Source organism: Panthera tigris, chromosome X (assembly GCF_018350195.1).
Source record: "Panthera tigris isolate Pti1 chromosome X, P.tigris_Pti1_mat1.1, whole genome shotgun sequence".
NCBI classification, from domain to species: domain Eukaryota; kingdom Metazoa; phylum Chordata; class Mammalia; order Carnivora; family Felidae; genus Panthera; species Panthera tigris.
The window spans coordinates 47,614,350-47,632,852 of NC_056677.1; the positions used below are offsets into that span (position 1 = coordinate 47,614,350).

At 39.0% G+C, this 18,503-nt stretch overlaps 2 pseudogenes; both read left to right on the forward strand.

Moving 5' to 3' along the window:
• The first annotated feature begins 512 nt into the window (after positions 1 to 512).
• LOC102963761 lies at positions 513 to 1,580 on the forward strand (annotated as a pseudogene).
• Positions 1,581 to 16,394: 14,814 nt separating this feature from the next.
• The window catches only part of LOC107179792, a 29,266-nt pseudogene continuing 27,157 nt past the window's right edge, over positions 16,395 to 18,503 (forward strand).

Below are 18,503 nucleotides of genomic sequence, written 5' to 3' on the forward strand. Positions count from 1 at the left end.
GTCTGGCTCCTCCTCCTTCCGCACAAGGCAGGGCGGAACCAAGGGAGCGCGTGGGGTTCCTGTCCCTCTTTCTGACAGTCAGTTGGTCCCTTTGGCTGAAATTGCCCTGGTGGTGACCTCAAACACGACTGGTCTAGCCCAGAGTCTGGGAAACTAAGTGACAGCGTGAACTGCCACACCTTGCGTGGTCTCTGCTGCAAGGACCATCCTCTGCATCAGAAGTGACTACGCTCAGCTAGCCTGCTGGGGAAGGTTCACTTAGGAGGAAAGGCACTTCTTTCATCCACACTTGTGCAAATGACTCAGAGCTTACTCACCTGGCATTTTGCTATAGCAAAATGATAGGCAGGGAACGAAAACTAAGATGTCTGAAGGCAGTAAAACCTAAATAAAACATAAATATCATCATCCAAGAAAGATCTATTGGAGAAAGCAGAGGATGAAAAAGAAAATGAAACAGTGTTTTATTCAATGTATTTCATCAGTCTTTGTGAAATTTAATTTAAAAAAATATGGCTACTTTTTCTTCAAAGAACTGTGCTTTTCAGTGGCAGTTACATCAAACCAACCAGACCCTAGGTGTTAACTCTTTGCTATGATTGATTATACTTGGGGACATGTTATTGAAGATACTCATGCTAGGAATGAGAAGGAAAAATACCTATCAAGTTTTATGGAATATTTTTGCATCTCACTAGCATTCATTGCTCTTTTACTTTTGGCAAATATGCCCATTATGACCTATTTTATGACATATTTTTAGGCATTAAGTTTACTGAATACAACATCTGCCTATTTACTGAAATTGTTTCCTTTAATCATGGCTTTTTGTATCATCCAGGTTTCTTGATAAAATGTATAAATTACTTTCTGATTTTCTCTAAAACCACCAAACTTCCATTTAAGAATCAAAAGTTATTTTATTTCTTCACAGTAATTTTCATTTGGATTTCAGTCCTTGCTTATGTTTTGGGAGATCCAACTATCCACCAAAATGTGAAGGCACAGAATGTTTATTCTTATCAATGTCCTTTCTACTTGAGTATTCAGAGTTACTGTCTGTCATTTCCCACGGCTGATTTTATTTATAGCTTTAATAACATCTTGGTCAGAAGTTACTACCTTAGTACAGGTTATTAGGATATCTTTCTATAGGAATGAGAGTCTCCTATATTTTTCTTTTCATCCATCTAGTTATATAGTGAGCTTTAAAAAAGTACTCCTGACTGAGCTCATTACCTGTTTTCTTGGTAGCTGGTTACCATTTGTCCTACTTCAAATTGTCCTTTTACTTAAAATACATATAAGCCAGAGTATATAGAAATGAACATTCCCTGTATTTTATCAATAGTTTTCTCACTGCTATTGTTTATTGGTTTAATTGCCACAAGCATAATTTAAGAGACATCACATTACCTGTGGATTAATGTGTCAACTGGAAATGATGCCTAATTTCACTCACAATTTATAATCTGGAGCAAATTTAAAAGCTTATACCATTAATAATTTGTTACATGCGAATTATATCTCAAAAAGGCTGGACAATTTTGTTAGTATGCTGTCATGTTGAAACTAATTAAAACTTATAACTACAATAAGAATCATCATTTACAAACAGGTAGGCACGATGGCTCAGGACAAATAAAAAACTGAATTGAAGTCTCTCCTTCTAGTTTTCATAAATTATCACTATGTGTCTTTTGGAACTATGCTATTATTTATTAAACTGTATGTTTTTTTAAAACAAAACAATTCCAAGTCTTTATACCTTATGAGGAACACTGTATATTACAAATATTAATTTGTTACTAACACAAGCATGAAATGAGTTAATATTTTGGTCATGTTAATGTTTCTGTTACAAAAACAAACAACAAACAAAAAAATCTCGATGCAAACTACTATGTAAATCTGAGATTTACTGCCAACTTTAAAATATGACCTGAAATAGACATTTTTTATCAAATTAAGAAAAGTAAATTGCATTCTGTAAACTAGAAACAGTGGAGACCAAAAGTAAAATCACATTACCATTTAAAATCACTCCAGAAAAATGAAACACTTGCATGTGCACTTAAAACATATACATGATCCATATAATGAATATTATAACATATTGATGAAAAAAAAAACTAAAGAAAACTCAAACAAATGGAGAGACCTACCATAGTCATGGATTGAAAGATTAAACTAGAGAACATGTCAACACTTTCCAAATTGCTTAATAGATTTGATGCAGTGGTTATCAAAATCCCAAGAAGGTTTTTTTTGTAGATGAGCCTATTGAAAAATTTATATGGAAATTTGGGGTGCCTGGGTGGCTCAGTCAGTTAAGCTAAGTTGAGACTTTTGATTGACTCTTAATTCTCAATCAGCTCAGACTGACTTAGCTAAGTCAGTAAGTTGACACTCTTGATTTTGGCTCAGGTCATGATCTCACCATTCCTGGGTTCGGGCCTTACATGAAGCTCTGCACACTGTCTCAAGCAGAGAATCTCAAGCCTGAGATTGTCTCTCTCTTGAGATTCTCTCTGTCTCCTCTCTCAGCCCCTTTCTTTCTCTCTCCCTCTCTCAAAATAAATAAATAAACTTTAAAAATTTATATGGAAATTCAGAGGCCCAAAGTTAGCTAAAACAATTTTGATTGAGAATAAAGTGGTACCATTACAGTCCTGGGCATTTATCCCTGAGTAATGAAGACTATGTTCACACAGAAATCTGTGCATGAATGTTTATAGTGGCTTTATCTGAAATAGCCAAAATCTGGGAAGGACCCAAATGTCCTTCAGTGGGTGAATGGCTACACAGAATATGGTGCGTCCATGCCATGGAATACTACTCACTGCTAAAAAGGAATGAACTATTTACATACGCAACCCTATTCATGAATTGCCAGAGAATTATGCTAAGTGAAAAAAAGCCAATATTAAAAGGTTACACACAGGATTATTCCATTCTTAAGACCACAAAAATAATATATGTGAGAAAGATTGTTGGTTGCCAGGTTGAAGAGTGCTAAGAGTGGGAATGAAGTGGATCTGGTTGTAAAAAAAGGGGGGGTAACATGAGGGATCCTTGTGATGGAAATGTTTTGTAGCTTGCCTATATCAATGTCAATATCCTGGTTGTCATTACACTATAGTTTTGTAAGATATTACCACTGGGGGAAATTGGGTAAATGTTAACTGGGTTCTCTCTGTATTATTTTCTCTCAACTGTATGTGATTCAACAATGATCTCAAAAAAAAACTTAATTGAAAAAGTTACCATATAATAAAATATGGTACAACTGTTAAAAATGACAGCAATCCCCCCAAAAGAATAAAATGGGAAGAATTATTCTACCCAATATTAAGACCTATTATTTAGCTACACTAATCAAGACAGTGTGGTGTTGGCTGAGGGATAGACATGTACATAAGTGTACTAGGGTTGAGAATCCAGAAATAGACCCACACAAATATGCTGAATTAAATTTTGACAAGGGTGCAAAACTAATTCAATGGAGGAAGGATAACCTTTCAACAAATGGTATAAGAGTAATTAGACTTCATTAGGTCCAAAAAATGAATCTTGACTTAAACTTCACACACTATATAAAAGTTAATTCAAAATAAATTACAGAAATCCATGGGGGAGGGGAAGGGGAAAAAAAAGAGGTTAGAGTGGGAGAGAGCCAAAGCATAAGAGACTCAAAAACTGAGAACAAACTGAGGGTTGATGGGGAGTGGGAGGGAGGGGAGGGTAGGTGATGGGCATTGAAGAGGGCATCTTTTGGGATGAGCACTGGGTGTTGTATGGAAACCAATTTGACAATAAATTTCATATATTAAAAAAACAAAAAAAAACAAAAACAAAATAAATTACAGACATAAAAGTAAAACATAAGACAATAACAAAAAATTTAAATACATAGAAAATTCTTTGATATTTAGGGCTAGGAAACAAGTTCTTAGGCTTGAAACCAAAAGCATGATCCACAAAAGGAAAAACTGATAAGTTGAACCTCATCAAAATTAAACACTTTTGTTCTGTGAAAAAAGACAAGCTACAGACTGGGAGAAAAATTTGCAAACTATGTATTTGACAAAGGATTAGTATTTTGACCACATAAAGAATTCTCACAAGACCAAACAATACCAAGTACTGGTGAAAGTGTGGGAAATCTGGAGTACTCATACTCATGCATATTTAATGGAAGTGTAAAATGACATTGCCACTCTGCAATACAGTTTGGCAGTTTCTTAAAAAACTAAATATACAGTAACTTTAAGTCCTAGATATTTTACTCTGGCATTTATCCCTTATAAATAAACATTAATATTTGCACAAAAATCGGTATACAAATGCTCATAGCAGCATTGTTTCTAATAGCCAAAAACTAGAAACAGCCCAGATGTCCTTCAACAAGTGAATGGTTAAACAACCTGCAATACATCCATTGCACAAGGTACTAATCAGCAATAAAAGGAACAAACTCTTGATACACTCAACAACTTGAATGAAACTTCAGAGAATTACACTGGGGAAAAAGTAAATAAAACCAAAGAGTTATATGCTGTATGATTTCATTGTTGAAATGAGAGAATTTTAGAAATGTAGAATGCATTAGTGGTTGCCAGATTAGGGGAGTCAGGGACTGTAGGGTGGGAAAATGTGTGTCATTATAAAAAGACTGTATGTGTGATCCTTGTGATGAAAAAACACTTCAGTGTTTACTGAACTATGGTTCAGTATGGTGAACCATACTGGTTTTACTATGGTGCTGGATACCCAAACCCAAACATGTGGTAAAACTGTATAACACTAAGTATACACCCACACCCACTCCCACCCACAAATACGACTGGGAAATCTGAATAAGATCAGTGGACTGCATCCATGCCAATATCTTAATAGTGATATACTATAGTTTTGCAAAATCTCATCTGCATTATTTCTTTTTTCTCTTTTTTTAGTTTATTTTTTGAGAGAGTGAGAGAGCAAGTTGAAGAGGGGGGCAGAGAGACAGAGAGAGAAAGAGAGAGAAAGAGAGGGAGATAGAGGCTCTGCACTGCCAGCATGGGGCCCAATGCAGGGCTTGAACCCAAGAATCATGAGATCATGACCTGAGCCAAAATCAAGAGTCAGACACTTAACTGAGTGGGCCACCCAGGTGCCCCATATCTGTGTTATTTCTTACAACTACATGTGAATCTACAATTATCACAATAAAACTTTAAAATTAGAAATAGAAAGGCAGGTTTTGAAGGCAAAACAGAACCAAATTCATGTAGAGGTGGTGAATTGGAATCAAAAAGAGGATACTAGTAAGAAGGAAGGATTCTTGTAATGCACAGTACATTTTCTCAGGACTTTGCATTTAAACAGACTTAGGTTGATAACTGGCTTCATCACTGGCAGGATGAATGAATGATTCAGCCTCTCTGATCCTCCATTACCTCATGCATAAATGTGAATAATATTACTCCTTCTGCGAGGCTGCTCCTAAATATCTGGATTACACGTTCTTCTCTGTGTTCCAATTTCCTTAGCTCACTCCTGCTATGATTCTTATCACATTTGCCTTTTAATTATTTTCACTGTGGTCATCTGCTTATTAGACTATAGTTGCTCAAGCACTGTTGTCCTGCAAGAATCATCCCTGTGTCTCCATAGTCTGCCTCACCCAGCACCTGGACCCTGGTACTCAGCAAAGGAGTAATGATGACACATGCTGCTTACTCAAACACTCTATTATTATATGATCTTGCTCATAATATAATATATTGACTATAATATAATATATTGAAGATGAGTGAACATAGAAAATCTCTGCTTACATTTATTTTCATAAGAACAGGGCTGGGGGGCAGTGCTGGTGGTGGTGGTTTGTATCCCCATATCTTGTTCAGAATATTCTGGTACCATTGTATTCTCCACTTTTTCCCTTTCATAAACCTAAATACAAAAGAACTGATTAACAGAGTCGGGTTTCAATAAATATTTGTTGGTTGAATACAACACTGCCATGAGGTACTTTAGTTTTTCAGCCAGTTACTGTAGCTGTCATTCTTATGTATGCAAGCTTACACTAGCATAATCAAGAACATGACCTCAGTGATCAGTGGCTTGGATGAGTCACAGTGAGCTCTTTCACATTCTCTCCCTGCCTTTCTCCTGATGTTTTGGCCAGAACTTATTCTGTGTTTTTCTCATAGGCTTCCTTCCCCCTGTGTCTTTTCTTTGTACTTACACAGCTTTTCTGTTTGTATGTCTATCTACCCCAAGTAATTGTGATATCCCAGATATCAAAGGCTATAATCCATTCTTCTTTCATTTCCCACATCCAGGATATCCTTGAAACACAGTGGGCATTGCTGTTTGCTAACTGCATTAATTCATTTATCTTTGTAATGACACTGACAGAAGATACACTCCCTTTGTTCTGTAAAATTTAATGTAGATATTATATGTGTAGGTACCAGGTGGTAAATAGGCTATTGTATTGAGTGGTTAATATGTTACATGTGTATAACTTGGACTTATTTCCTTTACCACCTCACACTAAGAAAATCAGTTTTCAGTACCCAGAATGGCTTAAGGCTGCATATATCAGGCTTTAGAACCACTTTCACTCATAAGCAATCCACAAAATTTTTCTGCTCAAACTGTGCTTCCTTTCAGCAATGCATAGTGTCATTGCAAACTGACTTCCCAGCTCAACCATAGAATTATTAAAGTCAGTGACCACACTGCATCACTCATGCGTACTTCTGACATCTAATTAAGTGGAAAGCTCATTGTAGGTACTTAAATAGCACCTCTTGACTCACTTATTTGGGCTATTTGTCTTTAAAAATTGACCCCGTGGGGATTCTCTTTCCAGTAACAGTGGTATGAAGAGTTTGGGCAATTCACTTTTCACAGAACACAAGTAAAAACCTGGACAAAAATGTTGAAAAACAACTATTTTATGACACTGACAAACAATAGAAACCCTGAAAAGTTTTTCTTTATGAAAAACTCCTGCTATGTTGGGAAGAAGAAAAGTTTGTGGCCTTTCTACCTGGGGGTGTACCCATCTCCACTCTCCAGCTCAGACAGTAAAAATCAACTCCTTTACTGTGTGGAGGTGGTGGACTTAATCTGGTAATGTTGACAGACCAATTAGGGACTTTGTACGGAGAGTTTGGAAGTGAGGAGTCATAAAAGGGTTGAGATATTATATTCTCCACTGCTCATGGTCTGACTGCTAAACTATGCATGCATGGGGAAGACACAGGGAGTCAGGCAAAAGTTGGAAGTGTGGGATTACTTATGATGGATGTTGATGGATGTTGCTGTACCTTTGAATGCATTCCTCAACCCACATGCACCTTGGGTGGCAGAAAGAGGTGGCCTTACTGGCTTGAGTAAAGTTGCAAGATTTAGCAAATAAAAACAGAAAATGCTCAGTTACATTTGAATTTTAAATATACTAAAAATAGTATTCATCATTTACCTGAAATTCAAAAGGCATCTTGTAGTTTATCTGGCAACCTTAGAATTGAGGTGTCTGAACAAAAACTCTACCCAAATCATTGTCTGAATACAAAGCAACTATACAAGTGAAAGGAAGACTGCCAGGGTTCCCAGCAAAAGAAAAAAAGGGGGGGGGCGGGAGGAAAGGGAAAAGTGCTGAGCAGAGATACTATTGCCTACACACCATGTGGGAGACAGTTTTAGCAGCTGAGTCTAATTGAGGTCACAATAATTATCAACTAATAATTTAAAAAAAGATGAAGTTAGCAACATCAAGAAAAAACCAAACAAAATTAAAATCACTACAATGTGTCATCTATAAGATTCATCTTTCAATCCCAATTTACTACATAGGGGGAAAAATGGAAAGCATAACCCATTCTCAAGAAAATAAATGAGTCAGTAGAATCTGCACCTATGTGAAACTAGATATTAATTTAGCAGATAGACTTTAATGCAACTATTATAGATAAGTCAAAAGAATTTAAGAAATAAATATTTAAAAGTTAAAGGAAAAATAGAGTGGATTTAGGTCAAAAGTAGGGAATATTAGCCAAGAAATAAGAACTCTGAAAGGAAAAAAAAAATGGAAATTCTAGAGCTGAATAGTGTAACAACCAAAATATAGAAAAAAAATCACTAAATTTACTCAAGAGCATAACTGAGATAGCAAAAGAAACAATTTGGAAAACATGAAGACAGAACAACAGAAATTATTCAATCTAAAGAACAGATATAGGAGTTAAGATGGAAGAGAAGTAGGGGGACCCTGGGCTTTCCTTGTTCCTCAATCACAGCTGTATTGAGGTCAGATCACTTGGAACTCCCAGGAAATCAATCTGAGGACTGACAGAAGGATCTCTATGGTTAGAGGGAGACCGCATGGTTGGTACAAGGTGCATGGAAGTGAATTGAAGGAGAGAAAAATGGCAGGGCCAAGGGGGGGACAAAACCCTTTCCATGGGGAGACGGAGAGAAAGTGAGAGGGGTTGACAGAGTGCAGCAATGGGATCACACAAGAGGAAACCTCTCAGTACCATGGACTGGGGAGCAAGAGGTACTGAGTGTTGCAGGGTTTTTTGTTTTTTGTTTTTTTGTTTTTTTGTTTTGTTTTTTTTTTTTTGCAAACAGCATATGGAGCTCAAACTGAGATTTTGGAAGTGTGCAACTTTCTCCAGAGCAGAGCTGTGACATGCACTCCTGGGGTAAAAGATGGTGTTGACCCAGACTGCTTGTCATGGTGTAGAGATCTCCTGGGTCACACTACCCTTCCTGGAGTACATTTGGAAGAGGGTATATTGACTCTCCAAGGACAAAAAGCCCCGCCAACACCAGAAAAAAGTCTTTCATTGGCAGGGGACAGAGGTGCAAGCAGAGAGCAGATAACCTGCTTGCTGCTTTTTGCGGTGCTACATCATAGCTACTGTGCACTGTGCAGATGTGGAACTGTTTTTATGGGAAAAAGGACATCAGACACAGCAGAGAGAGGCTCTACTCTGGAGGAGGATGGCGAATCTGTATGGCACTAGGTCCTTTAAGATTTCAAATTTTGAATCCCAGCTGCATGCTAAAAGAAAAAATGCAGAAGAGCTGTGGCACAGGGTGTACTGACAAAACAGATGAACATATGGGAAAGCGGGGGAGAGGAGAGGAAAACAAACCACCAGAAACTCTTAAGGACAGAGAACAAACTAAAGGTTGATGGAAGGAGGTGGGTGGGAGATGGGCTAGATTGATGATGGTTATTAAGGAAGACATTTGTTGTGATCAGCACTGGGTGTTGTATGTAAATGATGAATCACTGAATTCTACTCCTAAAACCAATAGTGCACTGTATGTTTAGCACCAACTAAAGTTTAAAGAAATTAAAGAAAGAAAGAAAGAAAGAAAGAGCAGAGATAAGAGTGAATGTATGTGAATGAAGCTTCAGAGGTTTGTGCATCAAGCATCCCAATTTATGTGTAATTGTAATAAAAGAAGGACGGGAGAAAAAGAAGGGGCAAAGTTTTTGAAAAAAAGGCAAAAAATTATAAATTATGGTAAAAGGATTAACTTACAGATGAAAGAAACTAAATAAACTCCAAGCAGGAGAAACATAAAGAGAAGTACAACTTGAAAACTAAAGACAAATGGAAATTTTGAAAGCAACAATATAAAAAATAGAACATCAGAGAAAACAAAACATAAAAAATCCCCATGAAGGAACCAAACCCAGAATAATCAAGGAACAGAAAAAGATGAGTGTGGATAGATTGTGCTAAATGAGGGGAGAAGGTGTAGAGGTAGGCAGAAGGCAGATAGATAGTGTAGGGGTTTACAGGCCATGCAAAGGAGAGTGGATTTCATTCAAATTAAAATGCAAAGTCCCATTTTAATTTAATAGGTCCTGATATAATTTGTTCAACATGCTTAAAAATCATGATAGCTAGCTTGTGGACAATATATTTTAGGAGGATGAGAGTTGAATAAAGAAGGAAAACTAAGATATTACAGTAATTAAGGCAAGAGACGATGAGTGACATTGGATATTAACATGGTAGCAATAGATCGGGCAGTTTTACTCAGGATATACTTTCAAGATACAATCAAGAGAACTTGCTGATGGACACTCAGGGAAAAAATACAACAAACCCAAGAGTTCAAACAGGGAAGTCACATAGGTTAGACAAGTCTGGGTTTCAAAAAAGAGAATGGTCCTCAGATATAAATTTGGATGGGTTCCATGTTTTGATCCTTTACTACAATCCATCTATTTTTGACCAATTTTCTGATTCCTCAGGTACATGCTCTGTGTATGTTTTCTAGGGTCTTTAGCTGTAATCAGTGGAAGAGATAGGCAGTAGTGGGTTCACTCCATGGTGGCCAGAAGCAGAACTTCCTCAATGAATTTTATGGACGATAAATTCAGTTGTAAGTTACATCAAGTTAGTGGTCTGAATCCATAGTCGGATTCTTCGTTCTATGTGAAGTTATACTAAAATGGTTAATGGATTATTTTAAATTAGTGTGTCCTAAAACATAAGGAGGATTTCCCTGAAGGTCAAAATTTATGAGCAATGACTGAAACATGGAAAAAAGATTTAATCTGAATGAGTAGCTAAACCACACCTAAAACCAGTCATAGGGCAGAAGGGCTTTCAGAGGTAGTCAGGTGGCACATTGTCCCTGCAGTGGGATCCAGAGGTTTCTCCACACAGTGGTAAAGACAGGCATATTGTTGCTCCTGCCCTTAGTTGAGATACTTCAAATTCCAGTCCTTGTGCCTGGATGCCTTCTTGTGGGATTATATAAAGAGCATTCTCACACTGGCTGCATAAGAATTAGAGCATGTGCATGTACGTTGGCTTATAGTTGTATATCTATACTTTTCATGATGCATAATGGATTATATTGACTCACTTGTATCTGTAGATTCCTCAGATGGGCACTCAGCCCCATTCATAATATTCTTCTCATGGACAGTTTGGCAAGGAGTCATTATCTTTTCTGATTTAATCTTCAGATCTATCTTCTATTCATTTTCTAATAATGATTATTATTTTCATTCTAAAAGCAATTATAAAACATGTAAGTTAACTTGGGCTGGAAAGCCCCCTTGTGACCTCATCAGAGAAACTAGGAACTAAAATGTCTGGCTATTTACCTATGCATGCATGATATCATGGCTCCAACCATATATCCACCCCCCCCCCCTAAATATGCTTTGAGATCCTACAGAGGCTGAGAACTAAACTACAGTCCACGTCCCATTAAAAAGCTTCAGCATCATCCTATGATGCAGGTCAAAGGACCTTTTCCCCAAATTTGAAATTCCAATCTTCTATGTCTCTTCTAAGCCCAATGGCCTCGTTTGAGTGTGTGTGTGTGTGTGTGTGTGTGTGTGAGACATACTTATCTTTAACTTATAAACAAAAGATCTCAGATGGAACCAGGCTTTTTTCCACATCTTTTCAGATGATAAATCACTGGGGTTCCTCCCACTTACCAGAAGCAAATAACTATAAAGGACCTAGAACCAAATGACCTAATAGGCACATATCCACACGAGTAGTGCTGTTGAACTCAAATGCATCCTGGAGCAGGAAGTGCAACGTCTAAAGCTGTTAAAAAAGTACAATTTGGGAATCATATTTTTTTTTCAGTGTGTAAGTTAAGTCTTTCACTGTATTATACAACCATCTCCCCATCTATTTGATTTACACTAGGTAAATTCCCAGCCTGCTTTATCTGAAGAGAGAATATGTCTGCTTTCCCCCCCATAAGTTGCTAGGAATATGGCTGTACCTTCTTTTAGATGAAGTTAGTTTAATGTAGAGTTTCCCCTAAATAAATGTACATAAGACACTAAACATAATACAAATGTCAACATAAGCCTTGGTGGACATCCACATGCAAAAAGAAAAAAAATCTAGACACAGGCTTTACACCTTTCACAAGAATTAACTCTAAATAGATCACCAACTTAAATGAAAAATGAAAATCTATGAAACTCTTAGAAGACAACATAGGAGAAAATTTAGGTAACCTATTTTAGGCAAATTTAGGCAATGATGTTCTAAAAACAATACCAAAAGCATGATCCATGAAAGAAAAAAAATTGATAAATTGGACTTCACTGAAAATTAAAAACTTCTTCTCTGTGAAAGACACTATTCAGAGAATGAAATGACAAGCCACAGACTGGGAGAAAATATTTATTTTAAAAATGTGATAAAAGACTGTTATCTGAAATATGGAAACAACACTTAAACCTCAGCAATGGCAAAATAAACAATCCAATTTAAAAATGGGCAAAAGGTCTAAGTAGACACCTCACCAAAGGGAATGTACACATGGCAAATAAGCCTGTGAAGTGGTGCTCAATATCATGTGTCACTAGGGAATTGCAATTAAGAAACAATGAGATACTACTGCACACCTTATTAGAATGGTGAAACTCTGAAACACTGAATGTATCAAAGCTGGTTGAAAATGGGCAAATGAACTCTCATCCATTGCTAGTGGCAATGCAAAATGGTTAAAGCCACTTTGGAAGACAGTTTGGCAGTTTCATACAAAATTAAACATACTCTTGCCATACAATCCAGAAATTGTGCTCCTCTGTATTTACCCAAATGAGCTGAAAATTTTGCCTACACAAAAACATGCCCATTAATATTTATCTTGTGGTAGCCATAATTTCAAAAACTTGAAGGCAACCAAGATGTCCTTCATTAGGTGAATAAATAAATAAACTGTGGTACATTCATACAATGATATATTATTCTGTGATAAACAGAAATGAGCCATCAAGACACACAAATACATAGTCGAACTATAAGTGCATATTGCTATGTAAAAGACACTAATCTGAAGAGATTATATACCATATTAATCCAACTATATGACATTCTCAAAAGGCAAACTTATGGAGACTATGACAAAATCAGTGGTTGCCAGGGTTTCAGGAAGAAAGAGGGCAGGATGAATAGGAGGACCCCAGTGGATTTTTAGGGCAGTGAAACTGTTCTGTATGATACTTTAATGGTGGATATGTGTCATTATATACTTGTCAAAACTCAGAGTGTACAACTCAGAGTGAAACTAAATGTAAACTGTACACCTTAGCTAATAAGGTATCAATATTGGTTCATCAATTGTAACACATGTGCCACACTAATGCAAGATGCTACTAATCGGGGAAACTGGATGTGGGGGAGGGGAGATATGGAACCATCTGTATTTCCCACTTATTTTTTTTTTCCTGTAAACCTAAAACCACTGAATGAAATACAGTCTATTTTTTTAAAAGCCTTGTGATAAATGGTAGGTAGTAATTTCAAAAGATAAATGGTGCCTCCCTGTCTTTCATGATCTGGCTTCTGCCTACATTTCTGCCTCATTGCCTCATCTTCTGTCTCCCACTTAAGTACTTTATGCTACAGTAACTGTGTTGCTCTGGGCTGAAAGGTGTGCTCCTGAGTACCCACCTGTGCAAATATCTGTGCATGCACAGGACCCTTGGGACAAGCACCTTTATTGAGTGACGATTCCATGTCTGTGGGTGGCCTCCCACCATACATTTAGTGTCTTAGTTTCCACTCCTTTGTTTCTTTTATGCTTGGGTCAGATGGATGAAGCTTCAGTTTCCCTAGTAACCAATTTTTTTGTTATCTCAACCTCTGGTCACAGAAAGAGAGCAACATGGAGAGAAGTGCTTTCTCATCTATCCTGGACCTTCAGCTGGGCTGATGCCTGAGGCTGAGTGATCCAGTGAGGACGGACAGAAGAATGTTGTCAAGACAACATAATCCCCTACCCCCTCCCAGCACATAGGCTCTTCTCTCTCCCTCTCCCTGCCTTCTAGGATCTCACCTGAGAATGGGAAAGTGTTTGGCTATATGTATGGTAGAGGATGCAAGGAGAGAAGCGTGATCTTGGGATGTCCTCAGAAGGGACTACAACCCAAAGAAAGCATCCTGTAAAGCACTGAAGTCCCAGGAGGTTATGAAGGCTATGAAAGCAGACTAGCTGTAATGTGTTTCTGTGATTTTCTCCAGAAGTACAGGATGCCACACCATTTTCTGAAGCCAAGCTCTATGGTTCATGCCCTGGAAAATGGGTCTGTGCTATTAAAGGAGAATAGAGCCTGGCATCACTTGTGGGGGGCAATGACAGACTTGAGAAGGACCTGCTCACTTCAGTGACAGATCTCATGAGTTACTCTACTCTGTGGGTCTGTCTGGCCTGATCTTCCTTCTGTGCTCTGCTTTGGAGGTCCATTTATTGGATGTGAAACATTGCATTAGTTAAGGGAGAGGGCAAGGCAAGGATGCCCCAATCTCCTCTAATATGGATTGATTGGAGGGTGGACAGAAGAGAAGCTAGTGGGGATGGTGAGCTGAGATCACAGATTCACTAGTGCTCCTCAGACCACAAGGTAATGTTGGTTAATTTATTCTGTCTGGTTGATGCGATCTTTATCATGAGTGCCCATGCTCTGGACTTGACACTAAGAGGAAAACAACAACAACAACAACAACAACAACAACAAAACCAAAAAAAAAACCCCACTGAGTTTATGTCTAGTCTTACATATGTAGATAGATGCTATTGTCAACAACAAAAAATCTTGCAATGCAACGATTTAGTCAGAAGCAAGGAAAAGCTTTATTGCCATGCAGTTTGCAAACTGGGGAGAGGCAGGCTTCAGTTACAAATGGACAGTATGCTCCAAAGGGGAAGGTTACATAGGCAAAAAAACCACACAAGTTCTGTGCCCTTTATCAAGTTTGGTCAGACTCAGGTCCCAAATTGCAAACTTTGGGAGCAGAGTGACAAGCAGGGTACAATTCACTATTTCCTGTAGCAGTTCAGGATGTAACAGCTGCTGAAGAGCATGGCAGGATGTGTTGCAGGGGTCTTTTGGGAATTTTGCTGAATTTCGTGCAGGCTTGTCACCTCAGGTTGTGCTGATTTTGCTCCTCATGGTCATTTGTCTGGGTTAAAATTTTAGCTTCTCTTCCATCTTGCTTTCTAATTATCGGGGTCTTTTGTTCTCACTATAATATGAATGGTTCATTTGAGTAAATATGCATTTTTTTTTTTGGTGAAAATGCTCAGATTCCACCCTGCCTCCCTACTTCTTTCCAAGATGGGGAAGGGGTATGTATGGTTTTTTAAGTCTCCTGGGTGATGTGGGAAGGAGGAGGGGTCTATGAAATTCTTATGCTGCTCACAGTATCCTCTGAGGAGAGGATAACTTTTGTCTCCAAGATCCAGTTGGTGATGCTGACCTGCACCACCCATGTGTGTGGTGGGTGATACTTGCACTTTTGTCTTTCTCCTCGTGATTGGGAGCTGGTGCTCCCTGGTTGACTCAGCTTCAGCTCACCTCTGTTGGCATCTGTAGACCTCTCTGAATCTGGTTATCATCCTCCACCCCACCCTTGGGCAGAGCTGTGCACTACACAACCTCAGCTGCAGAGTCATCTAAGCCCCTATCCAGGTTAAGTCTCCTTCAGGGTAGAACCCCTGGCTCTAGACTCAGCCAATTTCCACATTTCACCTTCAGGGAATGAAGTTCCCTGGTATCTCACCTATAGCACAGCAGGAACCAAAAAGCCAAATTCCTAAACTCCAGTCATTCTCCTGCCCACTTTGTAGATGATGGGATGATCCAAAAGAAATGAGAAATGTGATGATTCTGGAAAAAGGAATGATCATTGCAAAAGCTTACTGTTTGAGAAAGGGGAAGGATATGGGATTCAAATGAAGGTCCTGACCTCAAATGGGATCTGGTCACCTACTCCAGAGGGGCAGCAAGGAATACAAATATACAAGAATACAGATCCAGGGTTGGAAAGTGGTGAGATTACTGGTCTTTTCTCAATGAATTATCATTGGATATCATGAGGAGAGTGGGTGATGGTCCTTGTGGAAGGCTACTGTAGGAAGAAGAGAGAGAGAAAAAAGAAGTGTGGAGGGTGCAAAGAGTGTGTCCATTTGGTGGTATTTCCAGGAGAGTAGAGAGGAAGGAGAAAGTAGCATAAGAGGTGTGTTTGAGGTAGAGTTTATAGCCCTGGGTAAGCTGTGTGAGGAGGGGCTTAATGAAAGGTTAGAAAGGCTGTCAGTACAGAGGAATTAGAGAGGGGGAACTCTCTATGACCAGGGCATGGTGTTGAGGGTGATGAGAGAGACGAATGAGGAATGATAGAAATGGACATCATGGAGGAGCGTGGGTTTCAGGATACCCAGGTCATGTCTGTGGCACTGGGATGCTTGGGTTGGGGAGAAAGAGAATGTCCTTGAGGATGGAGAGGGCCAGGGGTAGCCGGGTCATCTTCCTGAGCAGTGAGGTGGTTGGGAGGAAGCAGAGGAGGGAGAGCTGAGAGGAGGACAGCAAGAGTGCTATGGGATTCGAATGTGTGTTCACAGGCTGGGGTGGGCAGGAGATCTGTACAGGTGCAGCACGTGGGGCAATAGGGGCGGCTGGGCAGTCAAGTGACAGGACCTGGATATCACAGGTCCAGGTTCTTGGACATGTCTGGAAACCTCCAACGGACCGGGCAAAGGGGACTAGCACAGACCTCACCCAGCTCCCACTAGCTGGCCCAGAACCCACCAATCAGAATTTACCCACGTCCCCAAGGTTTGCATTTTTTTCCTAGGCACCTGGACATCCTGCTGCTGTTTGAGTTTTTTTCCTGGCTCCTGGAACAGGATTAGGGAAGGCTGACATGGCCGGGATGGTTCTTCAGGGACAATTGGCCTGTACCCTTCCATCTCTAGTCCTTATGGTCATCTCCCTTTGATTTCTTCTGCCAGTAGCGTCAGGGAGACTTTGGCCAGTAGTAGTGTATTCCCTGGTTCTAAATATGAATGTAGGGGCCCATTTACCAACAGCTATTGGAATTAGGAACAGCTATTCTGTAGCTGAACTAACCTGAGTTCGCTCCTTGGTGAGTCAGCAACTGCACCAGGTTGAGTTGTTGCACGAAGAAAACTTATTTGCAGCAAATAAGGAAATCATGAGAAATGGCTTTTGAGGCTGTGACTCCCTGAGAGAGGATGAATGGGTTCCTTATGCTTAAGGTTAGTATGAATATTTAGATGGAAAAGACTTGTCATTGCATGTAGAGGCAGGCATAAGTTTGCACATGCCACTTAAGGAAACGTGCCTAGATCTACATTGTATGTTACATAGATGAGGCTGAGGGTCTTCTTTGGGTGGAGATTTTAGGGTAAATTGAGGTAAAGGTAATGGCAGGTCATTCCAGAGGTCACTCCATTGTCCATCTGCACAGGTGTGAGTATCTGTGTGGGGAGAGGGAGTGGCAGCAGGTTAGCTCAGAAGGTCTTGTCAGGGCAGTTGCCATCACCTGAGGGGTGGTTTCAGGTTTCATTTAAGAGGTAAGTTGGTAAACCAGAAAGAAAAGTTTAATGAAAAGGTAAGACAAAGGTTAGTAAGTACAAGCAGGAGGGCAGTGTCAGTCAGATCTTGGGGTCTAGCTGGTGACAATTGGACAGTAAGTGTGTATGAGGGGAAGTCTGATATGATTGTATTTGTCTTTGTCTTCCTTAGTCCAGCTAATACTCTTTCTTTGGCATGCTCATATGTCTGAAAAAAAACCCCACATATTTTCTTAAAAAAACATGTTTCCTTTTAGCAGCACTGTGCACAAATTGTCTGAATTAATTTATACTGACAGCTTCTTACTATAAAGATGTTGTTTGATTGGGCATGCAGTTCTTCACTATTTTTTTCTTTCTGTAGCGTTCTGGTGCAAGTCCTTGAGGCACTGCTCAAGAGAATTTCCCTTCTAGTTCCAGCTCTACCAGCCTTACTCATTTTACTCTCTGACTCACTTTGTTTCTCTGGGACTGCTGCTTCCTCAATTTTAAGAAGAGTCAGGCTTAGTTCATGGGTGGCATAGTGAGGGGGATCCAGGGAAGGGTTTGGTTAAAGAAGTTGTGTTCTCAGTACAGTAACTCCTTTTTTTCTCTTATTTATCACAATTTTTGTGTATAAGAAAGGAGTTTCTTTCACTTTAAAAAAAGTTTGAAATAAATGGTCTATGGGATCAGTGTTCAGTCTCCCAAGGATGAGAAGAAAGTTGAAGAGAAATGGAATTATAAAAATGAATAGACTCAGCCATTCTTAGGAGTACCATAAACAAAACATCTACAACTCTATAAGCAGATGGTGTGGGAGAATGCCTGCTCAAATGTAGGGTGTCTGCAACAATTGCAATGTCAAAGGCTGCAATCTGATTACTCACTGAGAGGGGACTTGGGGCTAAAGGTGTCACCTTACCAACCATTAAAATCATTTTTAGAGATAATATTTCAAGTTAGTAATCAACCACAGCCTCATGATGACAATCTAGGGAAGTAACAATTATGTAATAATAATAGCTGGTATAGCAACAATAATTAGATGATAGCACATATAGAAAGTCTCTTCAGTGTTTGTCTCTACCACACTTTCATAAGAACATTAACAGCAAAGAGGCAGGAGC